At 41.9% G+C, this 17,797-nt stretch overlaps 1 protein-coding gene across 1 annotated transcript in view; it reads right to left on the reverse strand.

The window, feature by feature from the left end:
* Positions 1-17,797, reverse strand: part of garem (GRB2 associated, regulator of MAPK1) — a 292,825-nt gene that overhangs the window by 90,380 nt on the left and 184,648 nt on the right. The gene's annotated exons all lie outside the window — the stretch shown is intronic.

Genomic DNA, 17,797 nt, shown 5'->3' on the forward strand with positions numbered 1-17,797 from the left:
ACCAGGAATGCCAAACCCTTTCATTAATTTGAAAAAGTGAGGCTGATCTGCATGACAAGGATTGTAACCATCCATATCCAACCAATCCAGAAATAACAACTTGTGACCACTGGTGGTTTTAATCAGCAGGATCTTCTAATAATGGTGGGCAGCATCCTAGAGGGAGCCCTAAATCAAGAGAGCCACAGAGCAGAGAAAGCATGAAAGCTGCGTTGTATTTGCGGTACTACATGAGAATAATGGCTGAATCCCTCAGCTTTAAATGTGGCACTACAAGTGGCATTTGTCAGGCACTTTTGGGAAGCACCTGTGCCATCAAGCAGCAGACAAAGCTTTGCAGTGTTTAGAAAATTTATTACCCAACAAAGACGTGCATTGGAGCAAATCAAGCACATCCACACAGCATCAAAATCATATTAGAACAATTTCAAATTAAGAGACAATCACGCCATTATTTTACTTGAAAAACCTTTAAAAAAAAAGAGCATAGCAGAACTAACATAACTTACCACGGTTTATAATTTTCAGCTGTTTGGCAAAAAAGATTTAAAATGCCCCTTTTATTCTGTATCGAGATATTCTTGGAAGAATACCTCAAGAAGAATGATAAATGAAAGCAGTAACGTAACGCAATAATCGTCAACCTTAAGAAGTCACAGCTGTCATCCCATCAAGAGAATAATCCCTTTGAAATCATGTGCAGAACTGTCAAGTTCAGAGAGAAGAGGAGCTTTTAATGTAGAAACAGCAAAGACCAGTTTGGGCCAGTTGACCGCCAGCGGCCATGGGCTCCTCTGGCTTCCACAAGAGTGTCTCAATCTTATGTCAATTCACGATTCAGCAACGGAGTATGCAGGGCATTCTGTTGAATGCAATGTAATCCTTTTTAGAATACAACGGAAGTTTATTAAAAATTGAATGCTATTGCATCGGTTTTACATACAACTGTGTGTATAGGATATATTATGAATGCTGTAATGCAGTAAACAGGAATAAAGTGCATTTAAAGGTGGCAAAATGTCACCAAGATGTGAGAGATGTGGACTAAGGAGACAAACTTATCCAGATGGACTTGGCAATATTTGAGCTCTTTGTTTCTTTAATAAAAAAAAATGCATTTTTGTATATTCTGGCTGCCTTCCCTTTGGGCTGTGTAAGAGTGTTACTGTGAGAGCGCCCCCTACTGTTCACAAGACGAGGTACATAATGAGTGCGCTTACAGGCACATGCAAAACTGGGCTAAGGTGAGTGACCCGGTTAAGGCGAGTACTCTTTGGGCAAAACACTCTGATGTCATAAATAAAAAAGATGAAATGTCATTGACGACTGCTATGAATCTGAAAACAAGCATGGAGCCTGTGTCTCCTGAGCAGTGTGGCGAACTCATTCATTACTTGCAAAATGTAACTAAAAATGTTATTTATATAAAGTAGTTACTTATTAGAAAATGTCATGCATTACAAACTGTGTGATGCTTTCTTCTTTTGTATGAAACACTGCACATTTCACTGGCCGGCATTTGTTATTAAATCCCAAGCCCGTATGTGAACTTCTATGAAACTGAAAGGAAACACAGCCAAACGTGATCATTTTTATGTGTTTTATAAATGATGTTTAGTCCTTCATGTGCTGTGAAATAAATCACATTAAGCCCCTTTTTACATCTCTGACCTGAGGCTCCGATGATTCATGGTATGAGCACCAGCCACTGCGTCACCGATCACACTGTTTCAACATATTTATAGCAGGTAGCTGGATGAAAGCTAAACTTCTGTCACCGGATTGTGAGCAGCGCACTCTTTACTGCTTGGCTGTGCCACTAAGCCCAGCAGTTTTCTCTTCACTCTGCACACCTCCAACTATAAATATAACACCAGACCATGTCGGTTGTAGAAATCTCAGATGATTCTGCACTTATGGGGTGTACTGATAAAGGGCATGAGACAGAGGAGAGGAGTCGGGGGAGAACTGTCTGCATCTTGACATCAGCAAAACCAAGAAACTGCTTATTGACGTTTGCTACACCTAAGAGCCTCTATGTCTGGTCACTAGTCAAGGAGTGAATACAGTGGTGGTCCACTCCAACAAGTCAAGAACATGCTGGGCTGGTCTCGGAACACAGAGAAAGTATAGGGCTCTTCTTCTTTAGGAGATTGCATTCCCTTAATGTGGGAAGTGACATCCTTCACATCTTCTTCAACTCTGGGATGGCCAGTGTGACACCATGGTGTGCTGGGCTGGTAATATCACTTAAAGAGAGGCCCACCAAATCAACAGGCTAATTTAAAGGACAGGCTCACTTATGGGATGCATTCTGGACTCCCTGGAGGTCATAGCAAAGGAGAGAATGAAAACAAAACTGAGTGCCATGGGAAACAACGCTACACATCCTCTCTCTGACACACGAACACTGAGGACTTCCAGCCAACAAATTATTCAGCAGAAGCATGTCAAGAAATGTGACTGCGGGGTCTTTCATACCAACAACAATGCGTCTTCATAATGCCTTTATTGATCTATTTATGTCGTGAGATTTGTAATGCCCTGACAAGCCCCCAACTGCGCCATGTGCTGAAACTCTGCTCACACAGGCAGGAGTTACTCGCCCGCCGCCAGTGTAACTACAAGTTGCTGCTCACTTGGCGTCTGCTCACTGTCTGTCTTCTTACTTGTGCTGGACGTCTTTCTACTGTTAATATGAGAAAGGAGTGAAATCACAATAACATCAGTGTCACTGTGTGCAGGCTGGGTTTTTGTGAGTGCTAAAGAGACAACTCCTGTTTGGATAAGTCGAAGACAACAATAAAGCTGATTTTAGCAGAAACCCCCACATCACAATCTGAACTAGTGTGGTGCTGAGGTGTCACCCACTGCATGGCTGCACTCGGGTCCTAATCTGGGGATTCTGAGTTGGTTTGTCATGTGGTGGGTGCGGCAATGCGCCGTATCAGCGTGTGCTCCTAACCTCTCTCTGTAAAAAGACAAATGTCCCAAATAAAGTTTCTCTTTCTTTTTCTTTCTTTCTTTCTCTTTCTTTCTTTCTTTCTCTCTCTCTCTCTCTCTCTCTCTGTAAAAAGGCAAATGTCCCAAATAAAGTTTCTTTCTTTCTTTCTTTCTCTCTCTCTCTCTGTAAAAAGACAAATGTCCCAAATAAAGTTTTTCTTTCTTTCTTTCTTTCTTCCTTTCTCTCTCTCTCTGAAAGTGGTCTAACTATGCTCATGGATACCTAAAACGCGTCAATCTGTTGAAAGTTTCATCCTGTCACAATACTTTCTAGCTCTGTATTGTACCTGCAATAAATGTGCTGAAGATACAAAATAAATGAGATCCTTTGTAACATGGAGCTGTATGGTACTGGTGTATACAGTAATTGAAATATATAATTAAAATATCAATGAAATGTATTATCGTGAATATGCTTTTGAACATGGCAATGAATATTTGAGGGGTGTGCTATGAATGGATTATTATTGGTTATTAATGCGATACCATCTAGCCGTTGTCCACTTTCTAACCAGTCCATGGCTGCAAGGCAACAATACATAAAGCAGAAACCCACCCTGGACAAAGGCATCGGTTCACTGTAGGACACCCACACTAAACCAATATAGGGAGGCCATTAAGCTACAGTACAATTCTCTATATATCAATCAATCTGTCAATCTATCTATCCATCGTTTTCCCAACCAGCATCAAAGTGGACATCAGCCAGGTACTCTAAAGCCTAACAGCACGAAGGTTTTACTTGTACACAGCGGAATCATATATATAATTTATATATATATTTTTAATATTTTGGGGCCCCAGTGGTCATATATTCGGGGAAGCAGGCTGAGAAAAAGGATGGATGAATGAATAGAACATTATAAAATAAATCTAGAAAATGATACATTGAAAAATGTCTAGTGATGAGCGGAAAAAAAACCATTCATTTTGTTACCAATTCAGAGGACCCAACTTACTCACAGTGGGCTCATTTGGCGTTGCCCCTGCCAAGTGGGCAGGATTACTGGCTGCCCTCAGAGCGAGTGACTGACTGAACAGCTGCCACAGAAACACACAGACTATAGGATACGAGGAAATGTTTACAATCACCAGTGGTTTCCTTATGTTTGGGATGGAAACAATATTACATTTCAGTTTTTTAATATTTGGTTGTTTGTGTAATTTTTAATGCTTTGTTGCTTTGTTTTGTAAGATAGCACTTTACACCATGTGTATTGGTTTCTCCAAAACTGAGAGCATCACCCTGGGGTTGGAGTCATCTCTTATTTCATCCCTTACTTCTCCACATTAACGGTGGCAACCGCAGCTGCCTGTTAATCTTCCCTTAACATTTTAAGAAGAAAACCTGGAAGACCCAGAAGAAAATTTGTATGGACAAAGGAAGAACATGCAAATTCCACACAGGCTGTGCTCGGGTTCAAGATCTGAATCTACAAATGTTGGATCTGTGAGGCAGCAGCACTAAGACCAAGCACAAAAATAAAATGTATTGAGACAATTCAGGCAATTCCTATTTTTTGTTGTTAAAGGTTGCATCATTTCATTTTGGAAGAATTGTGTTCACTAGGGAAAAATCAACACGATGAGAGCCTATCGATGTGTCCAGGCAGCAACTGCGCTTATCCTCTGCTCTGTGCCATCAGTGGATTTTGTATTCCTGGATATTTTCATTATTACTTTAGCCTCCATGGCTTACAAACGGAGCCCTTATCCTCTATGTGTAAGCACACTTGTCATTTCCAGAAGACCAAATTCAGAACAGGGAGTGACTCAGTGATCACTTCGGCTTAACCAACCAGCCATCACACTGCAGCGATATGACACTGGCTTGTCACTTTACTTCGTGTTAGATCTGCAGCAGGGTGATGTCAGGCACTGACCTTCAGCTTCAAGATGATTAAAAATTGACAACTCCTGAAGAGGGGTTAAAAATATTTAAAAAGTAATAAAAACAACAAAGCGATGTCTACCTATCACCTGCTTACAGGTGGGTCTCAGCATAAATTTTGCAGGGTGTCTGCAAGAAAAAAAAATGAAAGGATTGTGGGGGATGCAGCTGCACACTCAAAAATACAGATTACAGTAGACACAGAATAACAAAATAATAAATTAACTGTTTATGAAAAGCCTGCACTAAGCATTAGGTACAAAAGCCTTAGGGTAACATTACTTTTGAAACAAACCAAACTCTTACATACTGTATGCTTTGGTGCAACGGTGGTCAGCACAGACGACTCACAGCACCAGACCACTGAGTAAAAATCCCGGGCTGGTCAATGTATGCAGTTTTCATGCCACATGACAAAGACACGCGTGTGATGTTAAGTGGTTACCCTACACGTCAGTGTGCGCATGAGTGTGCCATGTGACAGACACATTCAAGTGCTGCTGGGACAAAATTTGTTATCCTCACCCTGTGTCTACGTGGCTTTCCTTCCAAGGATCTTCAGGTCAGACAGATTTGCCTTATACTGTCATCATCTCCGGCTCTGTTTTGAATATTTGACATTTTATTTAATATTGTTCCATCCTGGATGACGTCATATGATGTGGGTGATGCGCCCATTGTGGAGCTATCGGGACATAAACATCAGTTTATGATGTCACTTAAGGCAAATAATATCTGTACTTTACTTAAAAAATAACAGACTGACTTTTGCAGAAAAATAATAAAAGTGTTGTTTTGCTGATGTAATAAGATTTTATTTAACGCGTTGTCATGCGTGGGCATCGGAGGACTCCCTAACCAGTTCTCTCAAGGTATGTAATAACCCGCCGGGGAGAGAGGGGGCACTGCTGCTAATGGGGGTCAGGTAAAGTCTGTGCACTGATCTGATTTTGGTATTTTGAAAAGTGGGGCTTCTGGATGAATTGGCAATGTTTTCTGAGAATGGACGGCCCTGAAAGTGTGGTGGGGGAGATCATTTTACTAAATAAACTGAATGGGCAGGGGGCGATGGGAGGCTTCACGAAAACTTGCACTTAGGACTGTTACTGGTCTGGAGTTATGAGGGCACTCGGTTGTAAATCTTAACAAAATGACATAATGGGACTGGTGATGATAGCGATTATTACAGGCTTTAATGGCTGACCTTAGCTGGAGGAAGAAAGAAGGAAGACGAAGAAGTAGTACAGAAATGTACTCGGGGGCCGAAATGTTTTGCAAATTTGTGGTGTGTCTGGTGCCACCGAAGAGATGGTCCCAACTGCCTTGCCACTTTGTGCCAAATATTTAATGGATATCTTATCTCTGGGCCAAGACACAGCAAATGAATTTTTAACTTTATACGAGTGAATAGGGGCGGCGGTAAGGATCTGGGGCAGTTTGACAGTCCAGGACGGCTCCACACTCCCTTGTCACTTAGGGGAGCCTCTTGAACCTGAAACCACAGGTAGTCATGTACCCAGATGAGCCGGAAAATGAGGACACTTACATTCAGTGTGACTAGTGCAGTAATTCAAATCAATCTTCAATAAATAATCCAATAAAACCAAAGTGAATGTGGAGGTTAAAAGTCCAAATAAATAAAACGAGGTTAAAATACAAGGACAAACTTTTCTTCAAAACCTACGAGAGTCTATGTGCTTTCTAAAATCTGACATCTTCCTGTTTACCCTCTCTGGATTCTACGGAACGAAGAAACGTCAACCAGCAGGCAGAGACCATCCTTTGATCCCGCTTACCAGTCCGTCAGCGTGTACAGGGTGCTGCACAGAGCTGTACTACCTCCGACTCCCACTGCCATTCCCCGGCCTTGTGAGGGGGTCCTACTCAAGTAGTTGGACGCTCATGCTCCCATGTTGTTCAACAGAAGCAACCCTCAGCCTCCTCAAATGTCGGTCACACACTCCTTCCCTGGGACGCACTTTCCCATCTGCCTCCTTCCCTCTGTGTGGCACCGGCTCCATCCTGCTCCTCTCTTCTCTCCCTTCCTTTAACCTCTGGGTCTTTCTGTTCTGTGCCCCACTGCCTAGGAGGCTACTTTTTATCCTGCCTGATTGGGTGCAGGTGTGGTGCTTTGCCCACTCCGAGGTGTGAACAAAGCCTCTGACTGATCCACTCGCATTTGCACCCCAATCAACCCTGGAGTGAAGCGCACTCTCACTCCCACCTGCACCTACTCGGAGCCTGCACTTCCTGAGATGTGAATACTTATTTAAAAACTGCGCTGTGCCACAGACCTCTCATCACAGTCATTTTAGTTACTATCAGAAGCCAGGAAGGACAGCTGTGGGAGTTCGAGAGCCAGGTTGAAACATGGCAAATCACAAGCGGCCTACGACAAAGCTGCATATCTGGAAGAGATGCTCCCCCTCTAGCTCATTCTCTAATCAAAGTGAAATGTTTGAGGCTCGGCCTTTTTCTGTTCCATAATAATACAGAAAGCAATGACTTAACATTTAGACCGGAATCTGAATGGAGGTGGAAGAGGTAATAGTGCACTAATGCAATTACGGCATTGAACAATATAGCCATTTTAAGAAGAGCTGATCTAGAGACCAAAATGGGAATGAAAGGGAGGACCACTATGTGATTAAGGATTCCTTAATACTTTTAAATACATGAGATTAGTTAGACAATATGGGTGATTTGTCGTGATGGAATGGGAATGACTTTTTTAATTGATGAGCCACGTCTCCCCCTCATTCATTGGTCAAAACACCTGTCATCAATATCATTTCTGGGTATCGTATACCTTTAAAATAAAGTATATATGTTATAATTATGCTTAATAATAATAATAATAATAAAAATTATTATTATTATTAAAATTCATTTTTTTAAAGGCGCCTTTCAAGGCACTCAAGGCTCTTTACAAAAAGTTAAAAGAAAATTTGCTGAATCAAAAAATGTATAAAATAATGTAAATACTAAAAGAAATAAACAAGAAGTAAAAAAAAAAACAATACAATGAAAAATAACAATATACATTTAAATTAAAATAACATTATATATATATATTTGTGGAGGACTGCTGGCTTCCCATGCCGGTCTTCACCCCCAGGCCGCCAGGAGGAGCTCTCCCGACAGCAGGATCGTGCCCCGAGGTCCAGCAGGGCCTTATGGATTTTGTAGTGTTTATTGACAGCCCTGCTGGATACCTTGGGGGCCACCAGGAGTCGCTGTGGGGGGGGCTTATGGGCTCTTTTGTGCCATATGACCCGAGAGTACGTCACGGTCATGTGATGGGAAGGAACGACGTGCTCCCGGGTTGAAGAAAAGGACTGATTGCCCTGACCCGAAGGAATAAGGAACTGTGGACTGATGGGACAGGAACACCTCCGGGTCAGGGGCTATAAAAGGACGATGCCTCAGTCCAGACACTGAGCTGTGCTGGGTGGGAGAGGAGCAAAGTGTCTGGGCGAGGAGGAGTGGTTAGTGTTTTGTGAGTTACGTAGTTTAATTGGTTTATGAGTAGTGTGGAAGGTGCTTGGTGCACTCTGAAAAAGGAAAATAAAGAGTCTTGGACTTTTACCTGATGTCTGGAGTTGTACCTGAGGGTTCAGGGGAGCACTAGCGCCCCCAACTTATGATATATATAGAGGTGCTGGTCATAAAATTAGAATATCATGACAAAGTTGATTTATTTCAGTAATTCTATTCAAAAAGAGAAACATGTATATTAGATTCATTCATTACACACAGACTGATGTATTTCAAATGTTTATTTCTTTTAATTTTGATGATTATAACTGACAACTAATGAAAGCCCCAAATTCAGTATCTCGGAAAATTAGAATATTGTGAAAAGGTTCAATATTGAAGACACCTGGTGCCACACTCTAATCAGCTAATTAACTCAAAACACCTGCAAAAGCCTTTAAATGGTCTCTCAGTCTAGTTCTGTAGGCTACACAATCATGGGGAAGACTGCTGACTTGACAGTTGTCCAAAAGATGACCATTGACACCTTGCACAAGGAGGGCAAGACACAAAAGGTCATTGCTAAAGAGGCTGGCTGTTCACAGAGCTCTGTGTCCAAGCACATTAATAGAGAGGCGAAGGGAAGGACAAGATGTGGTAGAAAAAGTGTACAAGCAATAGGGATAACCGCACCCTGGAGAGGATTGTGAAACAAAACCCATTCAAAACTGTGGGGGAGATTCACAAAGAGTGGACTGCAGCTGGAGTCAGTGCTTCAAGAACCACCACGCACAGACATATGCAAGACATGGGTTTCAGCTGTCGCATTCCTTGTGTCAAGCCACTCTTGAACAAGAGACAGCGTCAGAAGCGTCTCGCCTGGGCTAAAGACAAAAGGACTGGACTGCTGCTGAGTGGTCCAAAGTTATGTTCTCTGATGAAAGTAAATTTTGCATTTCCTTTGGAAATCAAGGTCCCAGAGTCTGGAGGAAGAGAGAGAGGCACAGAATCCACGTTGCTTGAGGTCCAGTGTAAAGTTTCCACAGTCAGTGATGGTTTGGGGTGCCATGTCATCTGCTGGTGTTGGTCCATTGTGTTTTCTGAGGTCCAAGGTCAATGCAGCCGTCTACCAGGAAGTTTTAGAGCACTTCATGCTTCCTGCTGCTGATGAACTTTATGGAGATGCAGATTTCACTTTCCAACAGGACCTGGCACCTGCACACAGTGCCAAACCTACCAGTACCTGGTTTAAGGACCATGGTATCCCTGTTCTTGATTGGCCAGCAAACTCAACTGACCTTAACCCCATAGAAAATCTATGGGGTATTGTGAAGAGGAAGATGCAATACGCCAGACCCAAAAATTCAGAAGAGCTGAAGGCCACAATCAGAGCAACATGGGCTCTCATAACACCTGAGCAGTGCCACAGACTGATCGACTCCATGCCACGCCGCATTGCTGCAGTAATCCAGGCCAAAGGAGCCCCAACTAAATATTGAGTGCTGTACATGCTCATACCTTTCAGTTGGCCAACATTTCTAAAAATCCTTTTTTTGCTTTGGTCTTAATTGATATTCTAATTTTCCGAGATACTGAATTTGGGACTTTCATTAGTTGTCAGTTATAATCATCAAAATTAAAAGAAATAAACATTTGAAATACATCAGTCTGTGTGTAATGAATGAATCTAATATACAAGTTTCACTTTTTGAATGGAATTACTGAAATAAATCAACTTTGTCATGATATTCTAATTTTACGACCGGCACCTGTATATATCTCTATTATAATAAAAAAATTCAGGGATGAGACGAGACTGTTTAGCCTGGGATAAGGCGTGTCTTTTTCAAAGAGACACTTTCATGTCCCGCAAGACGAGACTTTGTGCCAAGAGATTTAACCACACCCAGAGCCAGAAATAAAAGACAAAGAGTAGATGACAAAGTAGAACGTCATAAAGAATGGAAAAACTTTGGTGCGATACACATGCAGAGCAGGTTAGAGGTAATAAAAGTAAGAAAATTTGAAAGTCTGAAAAAACTGATAGTAAAGATCACATTAGTGCAAACAAATGAAAATTATTACTCAGTGAAATAACAGAACAGCGAAAACTGATCGAATATATTGTTCGGATTTAACTTTAAGTCGGAGACTTGTAGATCGTCTAATTCGTGTTGCCATCAGGGAAAAGCAGTGTTTTTTTCCCAATGAAGAGGAGTATCCACAAGAATTAAAAGATTTGTTGTTTGGTGAAAGTGAAATCCACATACACGAGTGGCAGAGACGTGAAGTGGCTGGTGCATAGCGCAGGCCGTGTTGGCGAGCAAATCAAGCGGGGGCGAAGTCCTCTAGTATATATATATATATATATATATGATCATAAAAGTACAACACTGCACAATCAAGGGACAAATCAAGGGGAGTAGGTAAGTTTAAAAAGATGTGTGGATTTGAAGATGGGAAGTGAGCCAATGCTGTGAAAATCTTGAGGAGCAAGGCAAGGTGATGCAAGGAGCAACAAAGCTACAGGTGGAAAAATATGTAGCAGATGTGAAAGATATGAAGGTGCCAGGCTATGAAGAACTTTGAATGTCAACAATATGAAAGTAACGGTACTTAGCAGGGAGCCAGTGAAGTTCATAAAGAATCGGGGTAACGTGTTCTGTGGAGGTGGTTCCGGTAACAACTCGAGTAGGATAATTCTGGACCAGCTGAAGCCTATGCAGAAGCTTGTGAGGGACGCCAATCAATACAGAATTAAAGTAATCAATACATGATGTTACCAGAGCATTACAAGAATAGCAGTACTATTAGGAGTGAGGAATGGATGGAGACAATTTATATTGCAAAGGTGAAAGCATGCAGACCGGGTAATATTGTTAATGTGAGCTTTGAAAGACAGAGTGCTGTTGAGGATGACACCCAAACTCTTAACATGAAATGAAGGCATTAATTGTGAAATTATCAAATAGCTCATTATCAGTTAGATATACTTGTACCTGTGCTGCAACTGTTTTTCAAGTATTTTAGATAAAAATGGCAGGTTTGAAATTGTTCAGATAATCAGGGTCAGAACCTTTTTTTTAAATGGGAGTTACAACAGCCATCTTAAGATCTGAGGGAACAATACTAGAAGAAAGTGATGAATGTACAATATCAGCTATTAATGTGACAATAGAAGGCAGACAAGCTTTTACCAAATGAGTGAATCTAACCGAGAAGTAGAAGATTTAGATTTTTTAACAAGATCAGAGATTTCAGAGACAGCAGGGAGTGTAAAGGAAGAAAGGAAACTTGAGCAGAACTTACCAGTGGCAAATTTAAGAGTACTGCGTAGAGTACATGCCGATGATGTCAGTTGCTGGTGAATAGTGTTAACCTTTGAATTAATATCTGAAATTGTTTTGTTGGTTGTTTATTTATAATCTTGTATGTCACACATAAGCGTTAGAGGGTCACCTTCTGGGCCCATCAGAAGTAATCACTACCACTCCGGGACACGAGGGGGCGCTGTTGCTGATGGTATTGTTTCTTTTTCCTCCCACAGCTGTGAGAAACGACCCAATGAGCACAAGTGACTCAGCCCTTTCCAGTGCAGGGATGATGAGATGGGTTCTTCTCATTCTGGGAGGAGCAGACTGCAGGATGGAGCTCCAGCCTGACACTGTGACCGCTCTACAGAGCCTTGAATTGATAGAAAGCCTTACTAGACAATATTGCCTTCTTTTGTTTCTGTTATTCACGCCACCGTACACCTGTTTACTTTGTTGGACTTATTGGTTATTAAAAGGAGTAACCCAGCTGCTTCCCCAAAACTTCTTTGGTGACACGAGCGTTTCCTCAGTTGATGCGGCTTAATTACTGCGTCACTCAGTCCACACCAAGTTCAGCTGAGGAAAGCAGGTGTAAGCTGACAGGAGGCTGGCAGTTTGTAATTTTTGTTTTTGTGTCATCTCATTCCTTGCCCATTTGTCTGCTTCTGAATAAAAATACAAGTGGAGTGGAGCAAAGTTCTTTTATTGATACAGTGTGGAGTTGTGGCCACGTCTTGGACACAGTAGCCAACGCCTGGCTACACTAAGTAATGACAATGAATTTTGCTTTGCCCCATTGTGAAAGCTTGGTCAGCTTCCTCGCTTGTTCTTTGTTTTTGAGTTTGCATATTCAGCCTCCGCCACTCAGGAAATAACTAATAAATCAATGACAAGCTCTTTTGTTTTTAGAGGGGCATCCTTGTTGTGTGCAAACATGAGTGCCTGAGAGTGTGTGTGCACTGTCCTCGGTCATGGTCTGTCTTTTACCCTGTGCTACCAGACGCTAACCTTCCTGTTCTGGAATTAGCAAGGTCAAAAAACATGAGATATGGACCAAATGACTTTTAAATGTCAAACTCAGAGGAAAATTGAAGTTAACTACCCAATGAATCAAACATGAGGTTTGAACTAACTTGTGACTTACAGATGATAAGAGTCACTAGGCCACTGCCAGTGTAGGGTGTGTATGAAGAAGCTCCACGGTGTCTTGAACTCAGGGTGCTGAGCCCTTTTCTGGGCAGCCAGTATAATAGAGGGGAGGCGTCAGGCCCACCTTAAGACTGAAACTCCTCCCTGGGTTGTTTTTCTGTTAACTGTAACTAAAGACCAGTTTCGTATAACTACCATCCAGTTAGGTCTGTCAGGTATAAGGCCAGAACCCACCCGGGATTGGGAATTCAGTCCATCGCCAGGCCTACATCCTTATATTGGGACAATTTATATAAAATGTGGTAGGAAACCCATCATCTAAGTACAAAATTCACATTCATACGTGAAGAACAAGCAAACCACACATGCAGTGACAAGGCCAGGACTGAAACCCAAATCTCTGGAGTAGTCAGGCAGCAATGGGCCTCAACAATTAAACAATGGCAGATCATTCTGTTTCAAAATAATGACAAGTCATTTGACCTGCCTGTGCTCCAATTGGAAAACCAAAAGGAATATAAACAATTAGATCATAAACTAGCTGTCCCCCGCGGTTCCTCTCGTGTATTAGTGAAACAGGACAACCTTTAAAAATCAATAAAAAAAAAATGTAATAATTTGTATCAAGAAGAATTTATATTGTTAGCTTTCATATCCAAGGGCCTCTTGATATACAATATTTTTGGTTTTGCTATCAGGGGCGAGCATGTAGCTGTGATTTCTTTGGCAAAAATGTGAAAAGCTGGCAAGGTATCTCTTGCCAAGCGGGAGGTAGGTACACTCCAACGTGAACGGTGCTACTGTATCTGATCGTGTTCAGCTCTGATGGGAGAGCGTCCTCCACGTGGGGAGAAGAGCATGAGGCCGTATTATCTCTGGCAATCAGCGGTTATCCTTTAAAACACACGTAGCTCTGTTCTCTCTCTCAAAAACGTCAAACATTACTCCTTAATAATCTCCAGATGATAATGTCTGCTGAACAAGCCGGTATTGTTAGCTAAATGGAGGCAGGGTACGCTCCAACACGTGGGAGAGGTCGACCGAGTTGAACAGAGGCTGGCGCATGAGTGAGGAGTGGCCCACCTGGCGAGGTCCCGCCTCCCCCCTTCCCTCGGCCCGCAGTCTCTGTCTCGGATTTGTATGAATGAATCGCTGCCACAACCGAACTATGATACTCAGTGCGATGAGAGAAGTCGCAAAATCAACCGGAATGTTCAAGCAAATTATAGAAAGTAACCCAATCTGAATCCGTTAAGTAGTTGGATTGTATATACAGAGAGATGTTGTAAGTCGCCTTGGATAAAGGTGTCAGCCAAATAAGTAAATGTACAGTAAATCTGCTATAAGGGGAGGCAGCCATGACATAATCATAATGTCTGTTACTTTTATTACTATACATTTGTCTTTTCTTTATCTGAGAATCAGGTTATGTTAGAACCGTTAACAGAACATGAGCAGGCTAAGTCACTTGTTCAGGCTGACACATTCAGGCACTCCAACTAGTACACCAATCTATTGGGGGAGAACAGTCTCAGGGATGTTGTAAACTGATGAAAGCTTAACATTTTAAATTTAGGTAAATCCCAATTTAAAAAAAATCAATAAAGAGCCAAGCTGATCATGTTACTTCAATAAACTAAATTAGGACTCCCAGCCCACGGTCCAGCCAGATCGCACTGCACACTGTCATTTGGTTTCTTGCGGCCTGTCCAGTGATTGTCATCACACTCTTTTGCTCACTTTCTTGAGACACTGACCCCAGCACCTCACTCCTCAAGTCAGACATCACTAGCCTCTGCCAACTAATTGATAAAACCATAAAGTGTTAGCCTGCCATGGAACAAACCAATCACCCAGGATGGTCTCCACCAGGTAGGATTCAATTACAAAGTATGCGTTGGTAACCCACTGGCCCCCAGAGTTCAAAAGCACACATCTGTCACGTATGACTGGGTACCTGACAGGTAGAATGTGCAACACAAGTAGCCAGAGCCTTTGTCTTTATGGACGTTTTGATATCCTTTGCTGCTGTTCAGCGTTTGTCCCCATTGATGACTGTTTTATCAGGAATTTTGTTATCTCTGTTCTCCATAAAAAGATGAGATTAACGGTTTTTCACAGTAATTACAAGAAACAACTCAGGGTAAGCAACAGATAAACAATTATCATTTTCGGGTGGACTATTCCTTTAAGCATCTGCAATACTAAGCAGTTTGTAAATCCAATTCAATTTTACTGCTTAAATTGCTACACTGGTACACTTTATATGAATACATTGTACTTATTTAAAAACAATTTGATAAGAGCAAACTTGTCAGCCCAATAGAGCTCATCAATCCATAATAAAATAATTTTATCAAAAAACCAAAGGTTCACAAAGTGCTACTGCCTGCCACACTACTTGGTACCTGCTTCTACAATGTCTTCTCTAATGTTTCTGCAGAATCTCCCTTTAACAAGCTTCTATCTGTGACTCTGCACATTTGCTGAAAAGCTAGTTTTAAAGAAAGGCTGCAATCCACTTTCCTAATTCCCAACATAACTGTAAACACTTAAGATTAGATTAGACAAACTTTATTAATCCTAAGGGGAAAATGCAGATGCATACAGCTGCATAAACCAGTAAAAAAGAAAGGATGCAGACTCACAGCGCAGATAATAAGGTCAATCAACCAATCAGCTGATAAGTAAATAAATAAATAGATCAAAATTAAACTTCACGAGTACACCGGGTGGAAGCATTGCCTGAAAGCAGTTAGCACAAAAGACACTCAGAGGCACTTCTTATCACACCATGGTGGAATGAGCCTGTAGCTAAAAGTGCTCCAAGACAGCGCCTCCTGGAGGGGATAGGGGATTTTTCATGACAATTTTGCCACTGTCCTCTTTTTTACAACAGCTTCCAGTGTATCCAGGGTTCGCCTTGCGGTGGTGCAGGCTTTCCTAATACATTTGTTCAGGCATTGTGCTTCTTTTGAGCTCTGGGTGCTTCCCCAGGAGACTGCGGCGTAGAACACCACACTGGCTACTATTGACTGGCAGAACATTTCCAGCAGCTCACTGCGCACATCAAAAGACTGGAGTTTCCTTGGCATGTCCAGTCTGCTCTGACCCTTCTTTTATGGTGTCACTGTGTTGTCAGACCAAGCAAGTTTATAGTATACTAGCAAAATACCCGCGCTTCGCAGCGGAGAAGTAGTGTGTTAAAGAAGTTATGAAAAAGAAAAGGAAACATTTTAAAAATAACGTAACATGATTGTCAATGTAATTGTTCTGTGACTGTTATGAGAGTTGATGTCATCAAGGATTTGATTATCATTATTTGTTTCAATCAGGTTCGTATTTGGAGGATGTGCTATGTTCAAGTTACATTCCGTGTTTGTCTAGTCTATCCCTGACCATCTCATCTTCGTTGTCAACCGTTGTAAAGATAACAGGTTTCATTCATCGAAGTGTTTACTACCCAAATCGGTACTCGTGAATCTAATATGTTTAACAGGCATTCCCGGTATTAAGTTGTGGATTTGCCTGCGAATATTTAGCGGCAGCGTGTCTATGAACGTAATTTAAACTTAAGCTTTACACCTTGCTTTCCTATTCATAGGTCTACAAAGGCTTATTCAGATTCAGAGGGTTGTTCCTTTCCTACAGCATCAATAAGCAGCTCGTCTTCCTCTTTATCTGAGACATCACACACTGCATGCACGGGTTTACCTTTCCCGGTCCTGCAAAGTCAGTTCACATGAGCCACTCGGAGTACATGCATCGAAGGTTCTCAGCTGTGCTTGTGCTATCTCGTGCGATCTTGCGATTTAATGTTTATTTAATGTTAGCTCACACCCGGCATTTAAAAGTTTCTCTCGCACTTTTGCTGAGTTTCTGCCAAACACTATTCTATCCCTGATCATCTCATCTTTGTTTGCATAAGCACAGTCCTTCACTAGCAATTTTAACTCTATTACAGCAATTTTAACTCTGTTACAAAGTGGTCAAACGTCTCGATTATACCCTGCGTCTTCTCATTAAACTTGTATCTCGTGAATATCGTATTCGTAGGCATGACAAACGCCAGCGGCAGCCTATCTATGAACTTAATTTAAACTTAAGGTTTACACAGTGCTTTGTTTCTGCAGTAGCTGCACTTATGAATATGCTTGTATACGTCACTCGCTTCATATTCTTTTGCTGCCTTCTCAATTGTGTAATGCATTTTTTGTTCAGCACTCTTTGAAGCTCTTGCTTGTTCTCTGCATACTGTGTTCACAGTCAGTTCACGTGAGCCGCTCGGTGTACAGGCATCAAAGGTTCTCAGCTGTGCTTGTGCTATGTTGTGCGATCTTGCAATGTCCACGGCTTTATTTAATGTTAGCTACGACCCGACACTTAAAAGTTTCTCTTGCACTTTTGCTGAGTTTGTGCCAAACACTAGTCTATCCCTGACTATCTCATCTTCGTTTGCATAGGCACAGTCCTTCACCCGCGACTATTTCGCGGCAGCGTGTCTATTGGATAGCTGCTGACAGATGGCCTTATATGGGTAGGCACTCTATTACATGGGAGGTGTGATGATGAGGGACGCAACTCCGCCTCACACGGCGACCGAGGCGTGGCCCTATATATGTATGCAAGTAGGTTCCAGTTATGACTGTTACGTGTAGAATTTCAAAACGAAACCTGCCTAACTTTTGTAAGTAAGCTGTAAGGAATGAGCCTACCAGATTTCAGCCTTCTACCTACACGGGAAGTTGGAAAATTAGTGATGAGTGAGTCAGTCAGTCAGTCAGTCAGTGAGTCAGTCAGTCACTCAGCCAGTCAGTGAGGGCTTTGCCTTTTATTAGTATAGATGTCAACCCCCAGGTGCCTATAGCTCTGCACCAATTTCATGTCCGCCACCTGAATGGTGACCCATTCTTACAGTATGTCTCATTGATGCTGATGTATTTGCTCAGAATCAATAGACTTG

Source organism: Polypterus senegalus, chromosome 5 (genome assembly GCF_016835505.1).
Source record: "Polypterus senegalus isolate Bchr_013 chromosome 5, ASM1683550v1, whole genome shotgun sequence".
Classification (NCBI taxonomy): domain Eukaryota; kingdom Metazoa; phylum Chordata; class Cladistia; order Polypteriformes; family Polypteridae; genus Polypterus; species Polypterus senegalus.